At 34.6% G+C, this 16,847-nt stretch overlaps 1 long non-coding RNA gene across 1 annotated transcript; it reads right to left on the bottom strand.

Annotated features, from left to right (window-relative positions):
• Positions 1 to 14,959: 14,959 nt before the first annotated feature.
• LOC147655568 (uncharacterized) lies at positions 14,960 to 16,449 on the bottom strand. The gene is made up of 2 exons (XR_015289151.1): positions 15,972 to 16,449; positions 14,960 to 15,515 (listed from the first exon to the last, which is right to left on the bottom strand). It is a non-coding gene; the product is annotated as an uncharacterized LOC147655568 (long non-coding RNA).
• Between the last annotated feature and the right edge of the window lie 398 nt (positions 16,450 to 16,847).

The following is a 16,847-nucleotide window of genomic DNA, read 5'->3' as shown; positions in this document are numbered from 1 at the left end:
TTTAGAGGATTGCATTTATATAAAATATGTCTTATTTATTTTATATAATTTACTTATAGAAGATATCCTAGATCTTCAAATTAAAATTATTCAATACTTCTTTATCAAAGTAAAAAGGATAACCATACAATCATATGAATGTTGAGGTATCTTCCTCAGTATAAGTCAACTTCCTTGAATAGTATTTTCAGCATATCAGGTCACTGATGACCTAAATTACATTTTTGGAGACCACCTAGTAAATGAGAATTTTCTGTCACTGAAAGGTTTTGTAGAAGGAAAGCCCAGAAACACAGAGACAACTGGCCTAACCTTGTTGCTTCCAAACACCATCAATAACTCATGCAGGCATTCAGAGATGAATACTGTCAAACAGAGGACATTGCAGCTTTTCAAGAAATATTTTTTTATAACACTTGTACAAGTGTTCTGAACCTCTAATGTCATATCTTAAACAATCTTCATGTTGACTGGTAATATATCATGTGTGGGTTTGGCTCTGTCTTTAATTTCCTTTTAATATGAGTCTTCATTTTAACAGGATTTCTGTTTCAGAAAATACACATCCTTTTATATTTTATCTGAAAGAAAATTTGTAATGATAACTAATTCATAATGATAACTAAATATCTAGATCCTAAACCACATACTTTTCTGATTTGGTACACCTGGGGTTTTTTTTTCCTCTAATTTATTTGTCAAGGTTTTTTTTGCAGAGCTGGTTTTTCATACTTTATTTCTTTTTTTTTTTTTCCTAAGGCAGATGAATATCCTCCCCTCATGTCAGAGATCAGTGGCATTTCTGGAAGGTTAAATCTTGAGGTCTTTCAAAGCACCAGAAATATATTCAAAGTCTAAAAAAATTCTTTTGTCTAAACCTGATTCTCTCAGATTCTTTAATTAGATTTGAGGATATTCTCATCAGAGAATATCTCATCAGGAAAAGGGTCAGGAGAGGAGAGGGAGACCTGCCCCATTCCTTTTTTAGCAGACTATTAAGCAGAGTGGAACACTGTGGAGAGTTTCCTACATATCTCAGTTTCTTTAGTTTATGTTCCTTGAAAAAAAATTAAATTAGATATTTTGGCAGAGAGGGAAATTACAGTGTTGTTACAGGCAAATTTCTACATAGTATGCAAAGCAGAAAGTTCAAATTGTCTAGCAAGATTAATTCCATCTTCACCTCTCTAGCACAGTTAGTTGAAAATTTTCAGAGGAGTGACTTAAAGTAAATGACTTAAAGAAAAGCAACTCTTTATTAATAGCTTTGCCATATTTTTAGTAATAAGGAAGAGACTTTAATGTCTAAGAACAGGACATTCATAAGACAGCTATTAGGTGTAAAGTAGTTAAAGCCTGAATGTTCACTTTTAGTTCTCCTCTCTTGCCTTCAGGTGAACCAGCTCCTGTCCTGACCTACTTAAAGGTATATTTATATGCTGTCTTCTAAGCTGAAAGAACCCAAGTTCATCTTCTTTTAAGTTTTTAAGATTATGGCTACAATCATTGTGAAACTGTAAATAGCAAATGTGACAAACCTGTTACCACAGAAAGGAGAATTGAATCGTCCCACCCATTTCTGCCAATGTGGTCATTTCCTCTTGTGGCTAGGTATACCTACCAAAAGCAAATATTAAAATCTGTTTATGGAGTAAAGGATTACTGCAACTATATTTCACTGGTACTGAGAGGAGTAAAGTAATTGCACAGGTACAAAAGAAAAAAGAATCTCTGAAATTTTCTCATAGCATGGTTTCCTTGGTATTGTGTTCTCTCCTGCATATCCATTATTGACCATCAGTACCTTCAGGCTGGGCTACATGGTGGCTTTTAAATAAACTGGCACATCTGCCAATAAACTGAAAGGAAAAATAGACAAGAAATAACAAACCTCAGAAGCACCTGTTAATCCATTTAAGATTCCTACTTCATTTTCCACAACCAAAGAATGGGTAAAGCATAATTTTGCAGCCTTGTAGCAGAAACGTGTCAGGGGTTACATGACAACTTTGTCAATACCCAGTTTGCAATACACACCAGTCCTTCTGTTTTTTCTGCCTTTCCTTGATCAAAGATCACAGTAAAGATTGACTCAGGTTGATTTCTGAGCAGTCACAATGTGAAGCTCAAGCTGCCTGCTGAAATGATGCAGTCATTTTGGTTCTCATGAGCTGAAACCTCAGGCATCATCTGACTCTGTCAATAACTCGTGAAGGAAATTCATTATGATATGCCTAGCATTGAGTACAAATGTGCCTACATGCAAATAGCAAAAAAAGTTTGCCAGTCAAGAATGTCTGTTACTGTTCAACAGAAAGCTAGTTGGGTCATACTTTTCTCAAATCTGAATGGTAAAATGTGAAATTTTCTGTTTTCTAAACACTAAAGTTTTATAACTTTTCTAATTCAGAACAGTAAAGATTTTTTTTTTTTAGTTTGTTTAGAGGGTCATCTGGTCTTATCTAGTCTTATTGGGGATTTTGCATATCTTCTAAACTATTAAAAGGGAAAAGGAAAGGAAATTATGCCCTCCTGTATTTATATGGTCCTATTTATCAAAGTAACTCAATGCCTGGCCTTCTTTAATAGATTTAGCCTCTGACTCTCCTCAAAATCCAGAAAACTACACTGTTTTTTACTAGTAGGGTAATATGTATGACTTGAATCACACAAGAAAGTTGTCACTGAACAGTTAACTTTATTCGACCAGACAACCTCAGGCAAACACATGAAGCATTTCCTCTTGTCTCTGAAGATAAAAAACTAGATGGGCATTTTTTTAGAGTACATTCTAATCTAAAAATATCTAATGTGATTATTGTGACTCATATCAGACATTCTCTTAATAAATGCCTAAGGATGACAATGCTGAATTTTTTTTAATTGATCCAAGAAAGTCAAAATGAGAGTTTTGTCAATTTGTCTTACAGCTAAGCCAATGTAAAATGTTCATGTTATATATGGACATGGTGAATGCAGAGTGCAAGGCTGCAACACCACAATGATCACTTAGAAGTCCGATTCTGTAATCAGATTTTTTCATGGAATTGGTATCTGTGATAGGTCTGCACTCTGAAAGTAATGGTGAATACAGAAGTGAAAGGATACCCACTTGTACTTACTGCATGACGGGATCTGACTGCAGATACTATAGTAATAAAATCTGTTAATTGTTGGGAATTGTATTAGAGATTCCTGACATCACATGCTCAAAATTCATGAAATACTCCCCCCTGATTTAAAAATCAGAAAAATACATTTACAGATGGGCTGCTGAGAAACTTTCTTTCCTGGTCAATGGAAAATTTGTAATATTGAGGTGCTTTTTACAAGGTGAACTTTCTTCTAAGATATCTATAGACATTCAAATTCTTTCTTAAAAAAATAAAAAGAGAAAAAAAAGGGAAAAAATCCTCAGTAAAGCATTAATCTTTAAATATGTAGAGATTCTACTAAAATAATGATTCATAGGAGACAGACTTTTCTAATCCCTGTTAGAAATGTAAAAATCCTTCAGACGTCCATTCACATATTCTGTAATGCTGCAAAGAACTGACAGCTCTGGCTTCAGAGCTGCAAAACATTCAAAATATTAACAAAGCACCAAAACAGTCAATTAGCTTATGCCTGGAAAATGAGGCTGAAATAAAAGTAAGTCCATTGGTATACCTCCCTCAGCATAACCTTCTCCTTAGCAGATTCTCACTATAGACAGATACGGAAAATTACTTCAGAGCTATACATAATAGAAAACCAAGGGTCACAAACTGAAAGAAGAAAATATAAGTCACAACATGCAATGGAAGACATGAAATGAATGACAGTGCAATTAACATGACAGAGAGAAGATGGAAACTTGTCAGAAATTGCTGTATGGCTGCTCAGGTTTGATAGGAGTGTGGAATTGATTTCTTCACACAATCTCTTAGAAAAAAGATTTTAATCAAGAAGTGAGGGAATGAAACTTGTGTGTATGTACACTTCTCTGTGCTTGTATATGTGTGTGTGAGTCCTTGTGTGTGAGCTGATAACAGAGCAAGGAGCGCAACAAAGCTGTTAGATCATGCAGACAGAGGAAAAATGGCCCACAGTTGAGACCATGAGAGGCAATACTTAAAGCAAAGCATTAATGAGGATTTTGACCTGGCTTTTGGCCATTGGAGAAAGACTTTATTACTATTACAAAGATGTTAGAGTCCAAAGTAAACAGAATAAAGGGGTCTTTTTAGCTGAATCTAAAGCTGAACCTAATCAGCAACAATTCATTCTGCGTCTGCTGTGAGGAAATTAGGCCTAGATACATCCCGTAAGAGATGGGAAGTTGGTTTTGCGTGTTCTGTGAATCTGAGTGGAAATATTAGCCACTCTGCTCAAAAGCTCACTTGCAAAAGAAATTAAATCTTTGCACTTTCCGTCAAGAAAAACACTATAGCTCTCCAGAAAGGCTACTGGAAGCCTTGAGGGAAATACACAGCAAAAGCCTTTAACTGAGCAATGGCAGACATTTGCTAGAACATCTCTTCCAAAGTTCCATCAGACTCAACATGCATATTAAAAGAAAGGGGAAAAAATTGCTCGAAGAATTTATCTTTATGAACTGAACTTCAACCGCCTTCAATCTCTATCAGTTCAGACAGAATATGTAAGGGATAAAGTTTGTTTGAGTAACAATCTCTCTCATTATCGAACCGAGAGGAGAATTAATGACTATTTCAGTTTTTAATTAGCTGTAAGAAAAACTGTGTTGGCAATTATCAACTGCTGCAGTGAGCATGTCTGTGACAAACCTTTAGGTCCTCTGATTTCAGGGCAGAAGGTGGCAAGAAAATAAATAGGAGCAGGAGTGATGGTTGGCACCAGGAAAATAACACTTTAATAAGGAATAAAAGAAAATAGGGATGATGCCCAAAAGCCAAACAACAATAAGCAGGGAGAGCTCCATGGGGGTGACCAACCAAAGATGAGACCAAAGGAAGGCACAATGATATATAACTTCAGGGGGATGAACATTCTAGTAGTCTAACTATATAGGAAGCAACATGACCCAGTCTGTAACTGACATGTAACTTATTTAACATAACAACAGAAGGATATCTTGGGAAGGACTTTTACCTCAAATGAAACATTCCCACAGCTTCAGATAGGTGGCAATATTCTCTCTCTGCAGAGGCAACAGTCGGCTGGCTTGTGTCCTCCTCCAGGCTAAACTTCACAATAAACTTCTTGTGACTGTCTAATCTTTACCAGGTTGGCTGTAAAACAGAAGACAACATACTATCTGAGAATGTCTGGTCACTGAAAGAAAAGGACTGATCAACAGATTAGAAAATACTAATCTCAATAGTTCTTTGCTGAATCTGCTGTTTAATGCTTGAAATTGAAGCAGAGGTATGAAGGGAGAGAAAGGAATGTATCATTTAATATGCATTTCTACTTTAAATCTTGGGTCAAGGATGTTCACTGCTTTCACATAAAAGCTGAAAGCATATGTATATGCTCCAGATTTTTAAAACTACCCTAACTAAAGATTGGAAATACAGATCAGCTGATGTCATCAGATCTTCATTTTGTCCTATAATGGCATATGATAATACTTGTTTAAGAGATTCCATACATAACTAACTTTAAGTGATTAAGCAAATTGTTTTTATCTAACAAAAAATGAAAACAAGAAAAAATAAGACCTTCCTCGCAATAGGATGCAAATATAATGCTCAGGTATGAGCAAATTTTTGTTTAAATTTGACTCAGTACTGCCTTAACACCTGCTTAGTTGTTTTTCTTTTACTTTCCATGCTTATTTCCAAATCATTGTGGCTTTGGTTTTCATGGAGTTTTTATGTAGCAGAAAATGCATGTCATGCTGTATTATGCTATATGCTATTATAGTATATAATGTATAGTTATGTATAATAATATATTTATATAAATATATATGTAGCTCAACTCCACGTAAGTAGCATCAGGTTTCAACAAATTAAATAAATTGTTGTTTCTCCTGTTCTTTCCAGGAAGCCAGTAGGGAATTATTGAGTTTCTTGCTTATATTTTTTGAAGCAGGTGACATGCTTACAGTATGTTCCTGCACTTGGCTATTATAAATTTTAATTTATAGAAAACACACTTTTGCTCTGGAAGGAATTTTAACAGAAGATATCAGCACATTTGCTGCTAGTTTAGGGCCAGGTTTGCTAACATTTCTTATGAAACTGTATTATTGAGATCCAGAATTTAAAAGGTGCTGGGCTGCCTTAGTCTTTCTAACAGGATTGTCATCATTAGCAATTAAATGTGCATAAAAAGACTGAATGACTACAGTAATTGCAATGTCTTCATATCTCCCAAGAAGCGATCTCTAATTTGTTGACAAAAGCCTATAAATCCTATATAGTTATAACCATTAGATACAACAATTGAGATTTAAGTGTGTTCTCAATAACTATTCAAAATGAAGCTTATTTTATATATTTTAACTTTTAATATTTTTAATTTATTTAATGGAATGATGTAATTGCTTGCATAATTTAATCTTAAAATCCTTTGAGGTGAAGATCTGGCTGACACAAATGTTGAATATCCTAAAGAAGTCTTCTTTAATTTGTTTAAATTCATAAGTGATTTAATGGATTCACTAGTAAATGTTCAGAAAAAGTAATGTATGAACCAAAGGAAAATGTGTTAATGGGAAATATTTTATAAATAGACATCTAGTAGTTGTGTCATAATAAACTTAAAAATACATTATTTTGGGAGGGTTGGCTTTGGTCTGGTTATCTGCATAATACAAGGGACAGTTAAATAGCAGATACCTGTTGTAGGGGTGTAAACCAACAGTAGCACGTTAGAGGCTTAATGATCTAAATAACAACAGAATATTTCTGGTAGTGCAGACATTATCAAAAATGACAGAAACCTGAAGACCAAGTAGTACTACATTGCTAAATACTCCTTCTTCAAAGGTTGAAATGATTCAATTATCTGTTTCCCTAAGATTAAGCAGGACAAAAAGCTGCTGATATAAAGTCAAATGTCTTGTATTTTCTTAATTAAAAAAGTAAAGCCAAAGTGTTTTCCTGATCCATATTATGTCACTCCTCAGTCACAGCGCTGACATAAAACTGTTCAAGCTATCATTTCTTCTGTACCTGAGAGATATCCCAGGGGTTGTTCCTCATTTGCCTCTCAGGAAAACTTACCGAAAAAATCAGGTTTCCTTTAGCTTTACTGAGAGAAGCTAGGGAGTAAGGGTATGCCAGTGTATGAAGTGCACATATGCTCCAGCCATTTGCTTGACTTACATTTTCATCAGGCACAATTTTCAGTTGTTTTTTCTATATGGAATGTGAAAATGCTATATTTAGTTTATTTGGTTTTTATTTGCCATGGATTATGAAAGAGAAATATCATTATAATTCCTAGTTAAAGCCAAAGGTTGTATTATTTTGTGCAGTGATTTTTGCAATGCAAAACAGTGCATGATAAAATTGAGAAATCATTAGGAGTAATGCAAGTAACATGTTACAGTAATGGATACCTGGCAATTGTCTGACGTGTTACAAAAATTGCACTTTGGTTTGATATTTATGTAATGGCTAAGAATTACAGGATTGCTTTGGGCATTTCAGATCATGTTCGAGCAGAGACGGATTTAATTATCTGGCTTTGAAGAATATTGTGGTTCATGCATTTCCTGGTACAATACAATACAATACAAAAGAAGTTGTACATCTCATGCTGAACGTTCACATTTCCTGAGAACACTTCATTGTGCTTTGTAAATTGTGTCTTACTCAAAGTTTTCAAGGCTAAATTTTTCTCTGCATTAGATTTTAGTAATAATCTGAGACAAACAAGCTGATTTAGCCAGTTTATAAACTCAAAACTCCATATATTTTCTCCAGCAATGCAAAAAGCAGATTGTGGCAGCCAATCCCACCATAGCTTCTCTCTTTAGATGACAGAAAAGGAAAGTCTAAGAGCAACAACCAGCATCAGATCTTAATCTGAAAGATGGAGAGAATATCCCTATCTGATGAAAGGCACATGTTTTCCAAATGACTAGAGAATCCCTAGCTCCTTGTAGGGCCCTTTTAGGGTTTCAGGGTAACAAGTACAGGACACTGCTCTGTGTCTTTTGAGGAATTTTTCATCACTGAGATGGTATACCCTGCTCTCTCTGAGCCTTTTTTCTTCCATATGTACTTTTGCAAATTTTTAAGGTAACATTTGACTTCCAAGATGTAAAGGTTTTTTATAAGTAGTATATGATGAGCACAAGAGTCATTTGAGCAATAATGTGTGCAGAAAAGACTACTCAGATAAATGAATTGCATGCCCCATCTCTTGGTCTATCATTTTGACTCTCTAGCCTCAAGTCTTGTGATCTTATATGCTGTAATATGGTGGTGGATAATAATTCAGTCTAAAGTTTAAACAAGAAATAAAATGTCTATTGCTGAAGAATATAAACAACAAGATTTTTTCATCAGATATATGTGTGTTTCATTTTTGACAAATACAACCAGCTGAAAAATCCCTTGCATTTTCTTTAAACGGAAACTTCTGGGAAGGAACTGATGGCTAAAAGAAAAGTCCCCTACAGCCATATATTGATTTTAAGTGTCTGTATTCAAACTTCGCTACACAACATCTTGTGGAGAGATGAGGCTAACATAACTTTTCAAAGAATAAATCTTGATAATTGTTCTTGACAATTATCAAGAAATAAAGCCCACAATTTTATTGAAAAAAAACCCCAAACAAATCCAAACCAAACATTCTGAGTAGCTGGAATTTTTCAAAATGACACAAAAGCCACACTTGCCTATTTCTCTGCAAATTAAATTAAAATATAATATCCCTTTTTCTGTTCTTTCAGAGTTCCTTACGACTGTATCTTGAGCAGAGCATGATAGATTAAAAATAGGTAATATAATTTTTAAATACAGATTAGTGTTGATATCTGAATAGCAGAATTTTTCTAAGGAAAATTTAAAGTTTACCTGTAAAACTGAGATTGGTGTTCATTGGAGCTTGATATTGAAAATCTCCTGAGAAAACCCAGACGCAGCATGGCAATTTGTAGAAAATTGTTCTTTAAACATGACAAATAAAGTGAATGCCAGATGTTTTAAAACAATTATTTTTTAATATTTTTTTCTATAAGAAGAACACTTTAGAGAGAAAAAGCATCACTTCATATTTCCTTGTCTATCAAGGTGTCTTTATTTTACTAGACTTGGTATAAGAAGTAATTAGAGGTCCTTAAGTTCCCCTGTGTATTATTTGAATGTTACACTTTAGTTCATTCATTTCATGTGAGTGAATTCTGTGTCTGCATTGCACTTTCCAACACAAGCAAATGTGAAGCAATAAAAAAGCAATGCTTTAGAGGGGTAGGTGGTAAATGAAGAAAACAGGCCAATGTTTCTTTTTGACTTTTTCTTTTCTCTAGAAGTTCCAATCTGTGAGCTGATGCTTTACAGAACCTGAAAGCAACCTCACGTGTTGTTATAACTTGTTTCAGGACAGCATCTTCCCTTACTCGTTGGGTCCAAATCATAGGTTTAGTCTCAGGCAGGATCAGATGTCATCTCTTTCAGATGTAACTTAACTGCAATCAAGGCTTTATCAGACCCATTTTAGATTCTTTATATTGTAAATGAGCTTCTTAATCCATTAGGCTGATTATGCAATGCATAATCCAGGGCCAGTCTTTCAAAGTTCATTTTATAAATGGAACATGGCTATCTCACTTTTAAAGATTTCTGAAAAACGATTGCCAAATCCACACATTTGGGTGCATCTCTGATGGGAAATGCAAATAGAGTTGATAATGATTACAGAATGTTTGGAAACTGCATGAGGTTTTTTATTAATTTTGACAAGTTATACTATATGCAGATGGGACAGTCTTCTAGTTCCATTCTTTTTAACCCTGGAAAAAATAAGAAGCTCTTTGACACAAGTCACATGGATGGATCTTTCCTTACCCATAAAAAACCCAGTAAGTCAAAACAGCCCCCTCAAAAACCCAAAACACCAAGCCCCCAAAACCCCAACTTCTCTCATGCTTACATTTGTGGACTTTTAAGATTTTATCACTGTGAGGCCAAGTTTCATAGAAGTGATGGTGACAGTAATCCTTAACCATGTCAAATCTTCTGACTAGTATATTTGGAAGAGCTGGAATAAAATATACTCACACATCCATTTATCAGATCAGAAGTACAGATATTTCAGGAATCAAGTGATGTTTTCACAGGCTGCTGTGCAATTTATGAAGTCATGCAAATGGGGACTAATTCATTTGACTCAAGGTCAAATAACACTATTAGTTAAAATAGGATACTGGGATAAAAATTCTTCAGCTGTTCCCACTAGGGTGTCTGAATGAACAAAGATAACAGTTGATGCATAGAGATGCCCAAGGGATTACCTATGTGAGACCAGGTTTTGTGCTTCCTCAGCAGAGTTAGAATGTAGGTTGTATAGGTGCTGTATCACCCAAAGAAATGAATGAAATTATATGTTTGAGAAAACTTTTTTGTTAACCAATCACAAAATAAAAATATGGGTTCTCTCTTATTCTACCTGGATACAATTTGGCATAGTTTCACTGAAGTCAAAGGAGTGAGCTCAGTTTACCACTATGAATATAGATCACTGAAAAGACTGAAGCTATGACATCTAGTATTAAATTATTATGCTTTAACAAGCACCTCAGCTTCATAATCAAAGTAAAAATTCAAAGCAAAAGTTTTTACAGCTACAGTTTGAAAATACAGTAGAGTATGAAGTATCTTATGCAAATACCAATCATTTTTTCATGTTTCAATTTAACAAACTTATGCATTTAAAGAGAAAAATATTTCTATTTATATATGTTTGTATAAAATAGCATTTATTTCTACATGAAATCACTTCTTGATTAACTAGAAAGTGCTCCTTAACTTTCTCCTCCTAGCATTGCATTTCAAACACATGGTACAAAATTAAGGTGGAGAGTAAGTTGTTCTATGAATGTAGAACAATTTGAAATGACCTTATGCACACAATTAAGTACAGTTTTGTATTTATTCAACTACCATTTCTTAGGTTTTGTTTTTAGCCAGTTAATATAACAGTAATAAATAAATTTCCATGGAAGTGTGCAGTTTAAATAAATAGCAGGAAAGTAAACTGCAATTATCAAACACTTTTTCTTTAAAACACTGATCAGTGGCCATGGATGTATGGCAGCATGTCTAAAAAAGGTCATTGATGCCATAAGTAAAACATTGACAACACTAACTGTATTGCTTTTATGCATTCTTCTTGTAAGAAGAAATATGAAAATTCCATATAACACTGGCATACAAAATCTGACAGTTAAATGGAGAAAAAAAGTTTGAAAATTAATGTAGAAAATAAGAGTATGAAAAAATGTTTTAAAGCATTTGAAGAAAAATATTAATCTAGATGTTCATTGCCAAACAAGAATAACTTCCAATCTCTAAATTATAGACACATTAAAAACCCCCAAGCATCCAAATTTTTTTCATTTCAAATATATTAGAAAATTACTTTTTTGAAAGCCAACAATTACAGTCACAATTACAATTACAGTGAGTTCTATGAATCCATTTCACATTTCAATATTCATGTGCAATAGTATACGTTTTTTATCTATTTTTTTATATATATGTATATATATATAGAATTTACATCTGTATTAATCAGTTTCAAAGAAATTTCCTTTGTAAGGAAATTAACACTGCACAACAAATAAACAAATCTCCATTTTCTATAGTAAACCTATAAATACTTTTGTTTAGCATAAGTGCAACACATCATCCTGGAGCAGTGATTCATAGCTCAAGGTGATATCTCTGCTAGAGAAATGAAAGTAAAAATATTTTTTTCCTTTGATTAAAGTCTACTAAATTTTTTTTTAATGAAAAAAAATTAAACTAGGATCATCAACAATCAAATTAAAAAAAAAAAAAAGCTCTGCATTTCTCAATTGGCTGGGCATATTTGTGCATTTGGATGTGAAGGCAGTCTAAAGCATTAGGCTTAAATAGAGGAGGGGGGGAAATGATACTTCATTACTGTATAGAATTTTTTACATTTTGGAACTGTTAACTTTTTCATTATCTGTCTTTCACTGTATCCCAAGCTAAAAATCATAAATAATGCAATAAATTCATGCATAAATTCATGATATTCTTTATATTTTGCCTTGAAAAATTTCATGAAAAGAAGAGTTAGGTCATACATTTATATTAGAAGGGATACAATCAGAAAAATTTTGAGAAATGTCACATCTTTCCAAAATATTAGGCCAGGTCATGCTATTTTTACTAGTCAGAATGAATAGTATTATTGTCCACTTGTTTTCATTACTCTCTTATGTTTTGTTCCATGCTTTTTATCTGCATGTAAAAAAGACCAAAAAATCTAAAAATTTGTATCACAGCTTTGTAAAGTCATATAGTAATAATTACACCTACAATGTAGAAATGTCTTACTATTAATATTGCTGTTATTTTTAGCTTATTATTCATCATTATTGCTATTGATGTTGTTATTATTAATTCAAATTTTGTCTGAATCCATCTATGCTTTGCCATTTGTTGTTGAAGGTCTGTCCTTCTAAATCTATCAAACCTGGCTTCTATAATGTAGAATTATGCAGGTATTATGTGGTTTTATTTGTACTTGCAGGCTTGGATACAACTGACAGCCTGGGCTTCTGAAGAGGAAGAATTTTGCTCTGCTATTTATACAACCTTTCACTTCCCTACCTTTCCATCCTTTTACAGCTCAGGCGGATCTGACAGATTGATAGAAGAAGCTACAAGCATGTCCACAGTCTCTCCTACTGCACTTTAAAAGCATTGGAAAAAGAGAAACATCTAAGGATTATGAGGTCCTATGGTTATTTTAAGTTCCACCTGTCTTGTAGTATGGAAGTCAGGTTCTGTTGATTATTGCAGAGTTGTTCTCTATGGATATTTCCAGTCCTACATTCCCAAGACAGGTAGGAAAAACTAATACAGTTACAAATATGCTGACAGACTAAAGGAAAGTAAGAACCGCTTTTTCATCCAGTTCTAATTCTGCTAGTTAATGTAAGCAAGAGTAGACAGCACAAAGGTTTCTTGGGTGATCAACTGCTTCTTTTTGCAATGTCTCCTGCAATATAAAGGATTAAGCCTTTCTAAATTAACTCTCTCCCAAATGGGAAATAAAATAGAGCAACATACCCAAAAGTGTCCCTGGTGCTGTTTATAAATTTAATTTCTATCCATTGCATTCCTGTGGCTGAAAGACCTTCAGCACTTTCTGAATATATTTGTCTGTTTGTGTTTTTTCCCCAAAAGGACCTCTTCAGGAGCCTCACATATATGGTTAGTGCAAGATCAGAAAGTCCTGCATCCTTCATCCTTTCTTTCCCCTCATGTAGTTTCTGTTTCTTTCCTGGCCATTTTGATTACTGTTGAATTTATTATTTTCAGGAGCGAGAGGACGTGAATGACTTGCTATGCCTCCTAACTTTCCTGTTTGTTGAGTTCGTTTGCTAGCCTTCAAGCTATATGACCTTCATATTTTGTCTGGAAGGAAAATTTGTGAATTGGATACAGGATATACATACAAACCAAGCCTTGACTACTCTTCCTATTGATAGTTCTGAGTCCTTTAATACTATATTAAACCAAATTTTTCTCTGTTATAGTGCTTATATTCCTAGTGAAGTGATTCAGTCCCATCACATAATCCTGGGGTCACTAACATCTGGGAATTTATGACAGCACAAAATTTAGTTGACTAACAACCTTTAACTAGGAAAGAACTTAGCCTCCAAACTATGCTTTGTAAACCATTTGTGTTGTTGCCTAGCTCTTCAATGAGGAAGATGTAGAAGCAACTCCATTTATCTAACCATTGTAAAATCTGCTTTTCTCAGAGAAATTATTTTCCTCTGTATAGTATCAAGCTCCTCTTTTTCCTCAAACAATGGGCCTTTTTGACAGTGGTTAAAAGGGTATTTTGGAAAGTTGGGCTTGTGAGGGGTATTTCAGTGAAATATGTCAATTTAATGAAGACCCCAACAGCCCCATGATACAGCTCCATGTGTCTGTTTTTGCAAACAGACAGCTCAACCATGGTAGTACTAATAGACCCAATGGAGGTTGTCCTTGACTGCACCCTTTGTTCTAACCCACAACATTTAAAACTTTTGGAGACCATGTTTGTAGTTGATTTGGTAGATGTCCAGATCAAGGACCAATATAACAGGTGGTATGTCCAAGTTTTAACATTTATATTGTTCTCCAGTTCTTGTGGCACTCCATCACTATTCCATTATATATTTTTGAGATTCAAGCATACTCTTTTGAATGCCCCAAGGCATGCAATGTGGATTAATGCTGTAAAATCCCAGACCTACTCCACTCCAGGGGAAGCAGTGCTGCTAGCATTATTCTGTACAGTAATAAATTTAAAAATTAACCCCCCTTGCCCCATTACCTTGGGTCACTACTTGTGCTCTAGAGCTAATCCAGTGGCAAGAGCACGTGCCCCTGTAGACTCAATGTTATGAAATTTCCTGACACTTCATGCTTAAAGATAAATGTATGCAGGTAATTAGAATCAGAGTTTAGGTTCTCAGATGAGAGCTCTGAAGAAGGACATGGCTGCTTTTAGGCTTTTCAACCCTTCCATTTAAGATTTGGAAAACAGTAAAGGCTTTCTGGCCTTCTGATCTCAATGTCACAAAGGAAAGAAAGGAAATTAAAACTTTTTTTTTATCCTGAAATATCTTTTGAAATAGAATATTCTATTATTTCCTCTATTCAGGAGCTTTTGAATTTTGCATTACATTCCAAAATGGGTCATTTTTTACCCCCAAAATTTCTTAGTTCTAATGAGTCCGTATAGCTTATTACATGAGTAAGTGTTCTAGGACTGGGCATTTTGTCTTTGCATTTTTATTACTTTATTAGTCTTTGTCTTTCCTTTTATGTTCCAGCAGATATATATTTATTTCTATACAACCTAAAGTCAGTTTTAAGTGGGTAATAACAAGGTATATTTCACTGTTACTTACAGTACTATTCATTATTCTTCACTGATCACATCTATATTTCTATTTATTAGGGGTTGTCAATATATTCCTAAGTGACACCACCCAGAATCCTTACAGCATGTGTCATAGCATAATTTCGATTCCAATGCTCTCCCATTTTTCCCTTTTACTAAAAATGTAAACATTTCCCAATATTTCTTTGAGTCCGAAAGATTTATTCAAGACTTCAATGCTGGTGTCTAAACAAAGTTGTGCAGCTGTTCAAACTTCCACTGTAAATTTTTCAACTCAAGGAGATAAACATGGGCTCTGTCATCTTGCTTGCACATTATGCTGTTGCACTTCTACAGTGTTCATTGTGCAGCCCTTTTCAGCAATTTGTCAGCACAGGCCACTGTGGAGATTGTAGGCAAATGCTCATTTGGAGAACAACGTACACCATCTGCAAGGTTTAAATCACAACACATCAGGGATTAGAAACATACAACACAAGGGACAACAATATAAGCAAAAATATAAACTACTATTCCTGGGTAGTTACTCCGGACTCCTGAGTGTTGGTAGTAAGTACCAAGCCATGTGAGATGCAGTGATGATATCTGGCCCTGATGGCTGGGAGGGAGCTGGGTGGGAGCAGGCTTCCTCTTGGCTCAGGGATGCTCAAACTCAGACCTTGATCATGCCCAACTCTGTTTTCCAGCCTCAGTGTAACCGCTGTAGCCTGAGGGTAAGTGCCTCACTTTTTCCTTATGAAATAACAAATTCATGAAAGAATGAGCATCACTAAGGAAATGTGTTAGACTTTCAAAAGTCTTCATGTAGCATCAGTGATTCTGTGATTTCTTATCATTTGACAGCTAAAATGTTAAAGCATCCAAAAAAAGCAGACTAAACTTACCATAGTCCAGGAAACAGAAGATAAAAGCTTTTTTCTCCTTTAATTCACGTTAATGTTAAAAAAATTTCACTTATTCCTTGCATAGAAGCTATATTGTTTCAGAAGTGAACCAGTCTTCCCCTCCTTATTTTATGGGAAGGATAACTATATTCAGGGTTGTTTCAATCTGGTTTATAATCCTTCAGACAAGTTTTGTAGTCCTCCTAGATGATCTAATCCAATGCTTCATTTTCCTTAGCACAGTTTTGATTTTCTGGCTTTCTACTCAGAATATTAACATGCAAAGCATTCTAACTCCTGCATTCCTGCTGCTGATGACAGGGACAGGGATGCAACACAAACATACCAAGCTCATGCAACAACAGCCTTAGTTTATTGAAGCACGACTTCTTTTATAGGGGCTTTGAATTTTCCATGCTTACAGAGAGATTGGACAAAGGTCTTAGCTCCACCCAGTTCACTGGCCAATGAAATGGGGGCATTCATGGTTCAAAGGGATTGCCTGGGCTGTTTGAGCTTGAATTAAGCCTATCACTTTCACACCTGGTGACTTTGTTTACATCTTGTTCTCTAACGAGCTAGGCTGGTTGAGTTGGTATCTGTTATGGCCTAATTATCTGTGCAGCTATAGACTAGCTATAGCTGTCACACTGTCCTACCATTTTTTCATCATATTGAGCTTTTAATTTTTGCATCCTACCCCAACATAAACTCTTCCCTTTCTTCAATCTTTTCCACCATAAATGGTTTTTACCATTTTGCTCTTGTGGTATTTATTTAGCGTGGCTAAACAAGTCCTTCAACTATTCCCCACTAATCTCTCTAATTTCACTTTTTTTAAAGATATATGCATTGTATAGAAATCTTTACATCCCA

Source organism: Cyanistes caeruleus, chromosome 1 (assembly GCF_971803275.1).
Source record: "Cyanistes caeruleus chromosome 1, bCyaCae1.hap1.1, whole genome shotgun sequence".
In the NCBI taxonomy this organism is placed as follows: domain Eukaryota; kingdom Metazoa; phylum Chordata; class Aves; order Passeriformes; family Paridae; genus Cyanistes; species Cyanistes caeruleus.
Note: the sequence above shows the minus strand (reverse complement) of the source record. Positions and strands in the feature narration are given on the sequence as shown.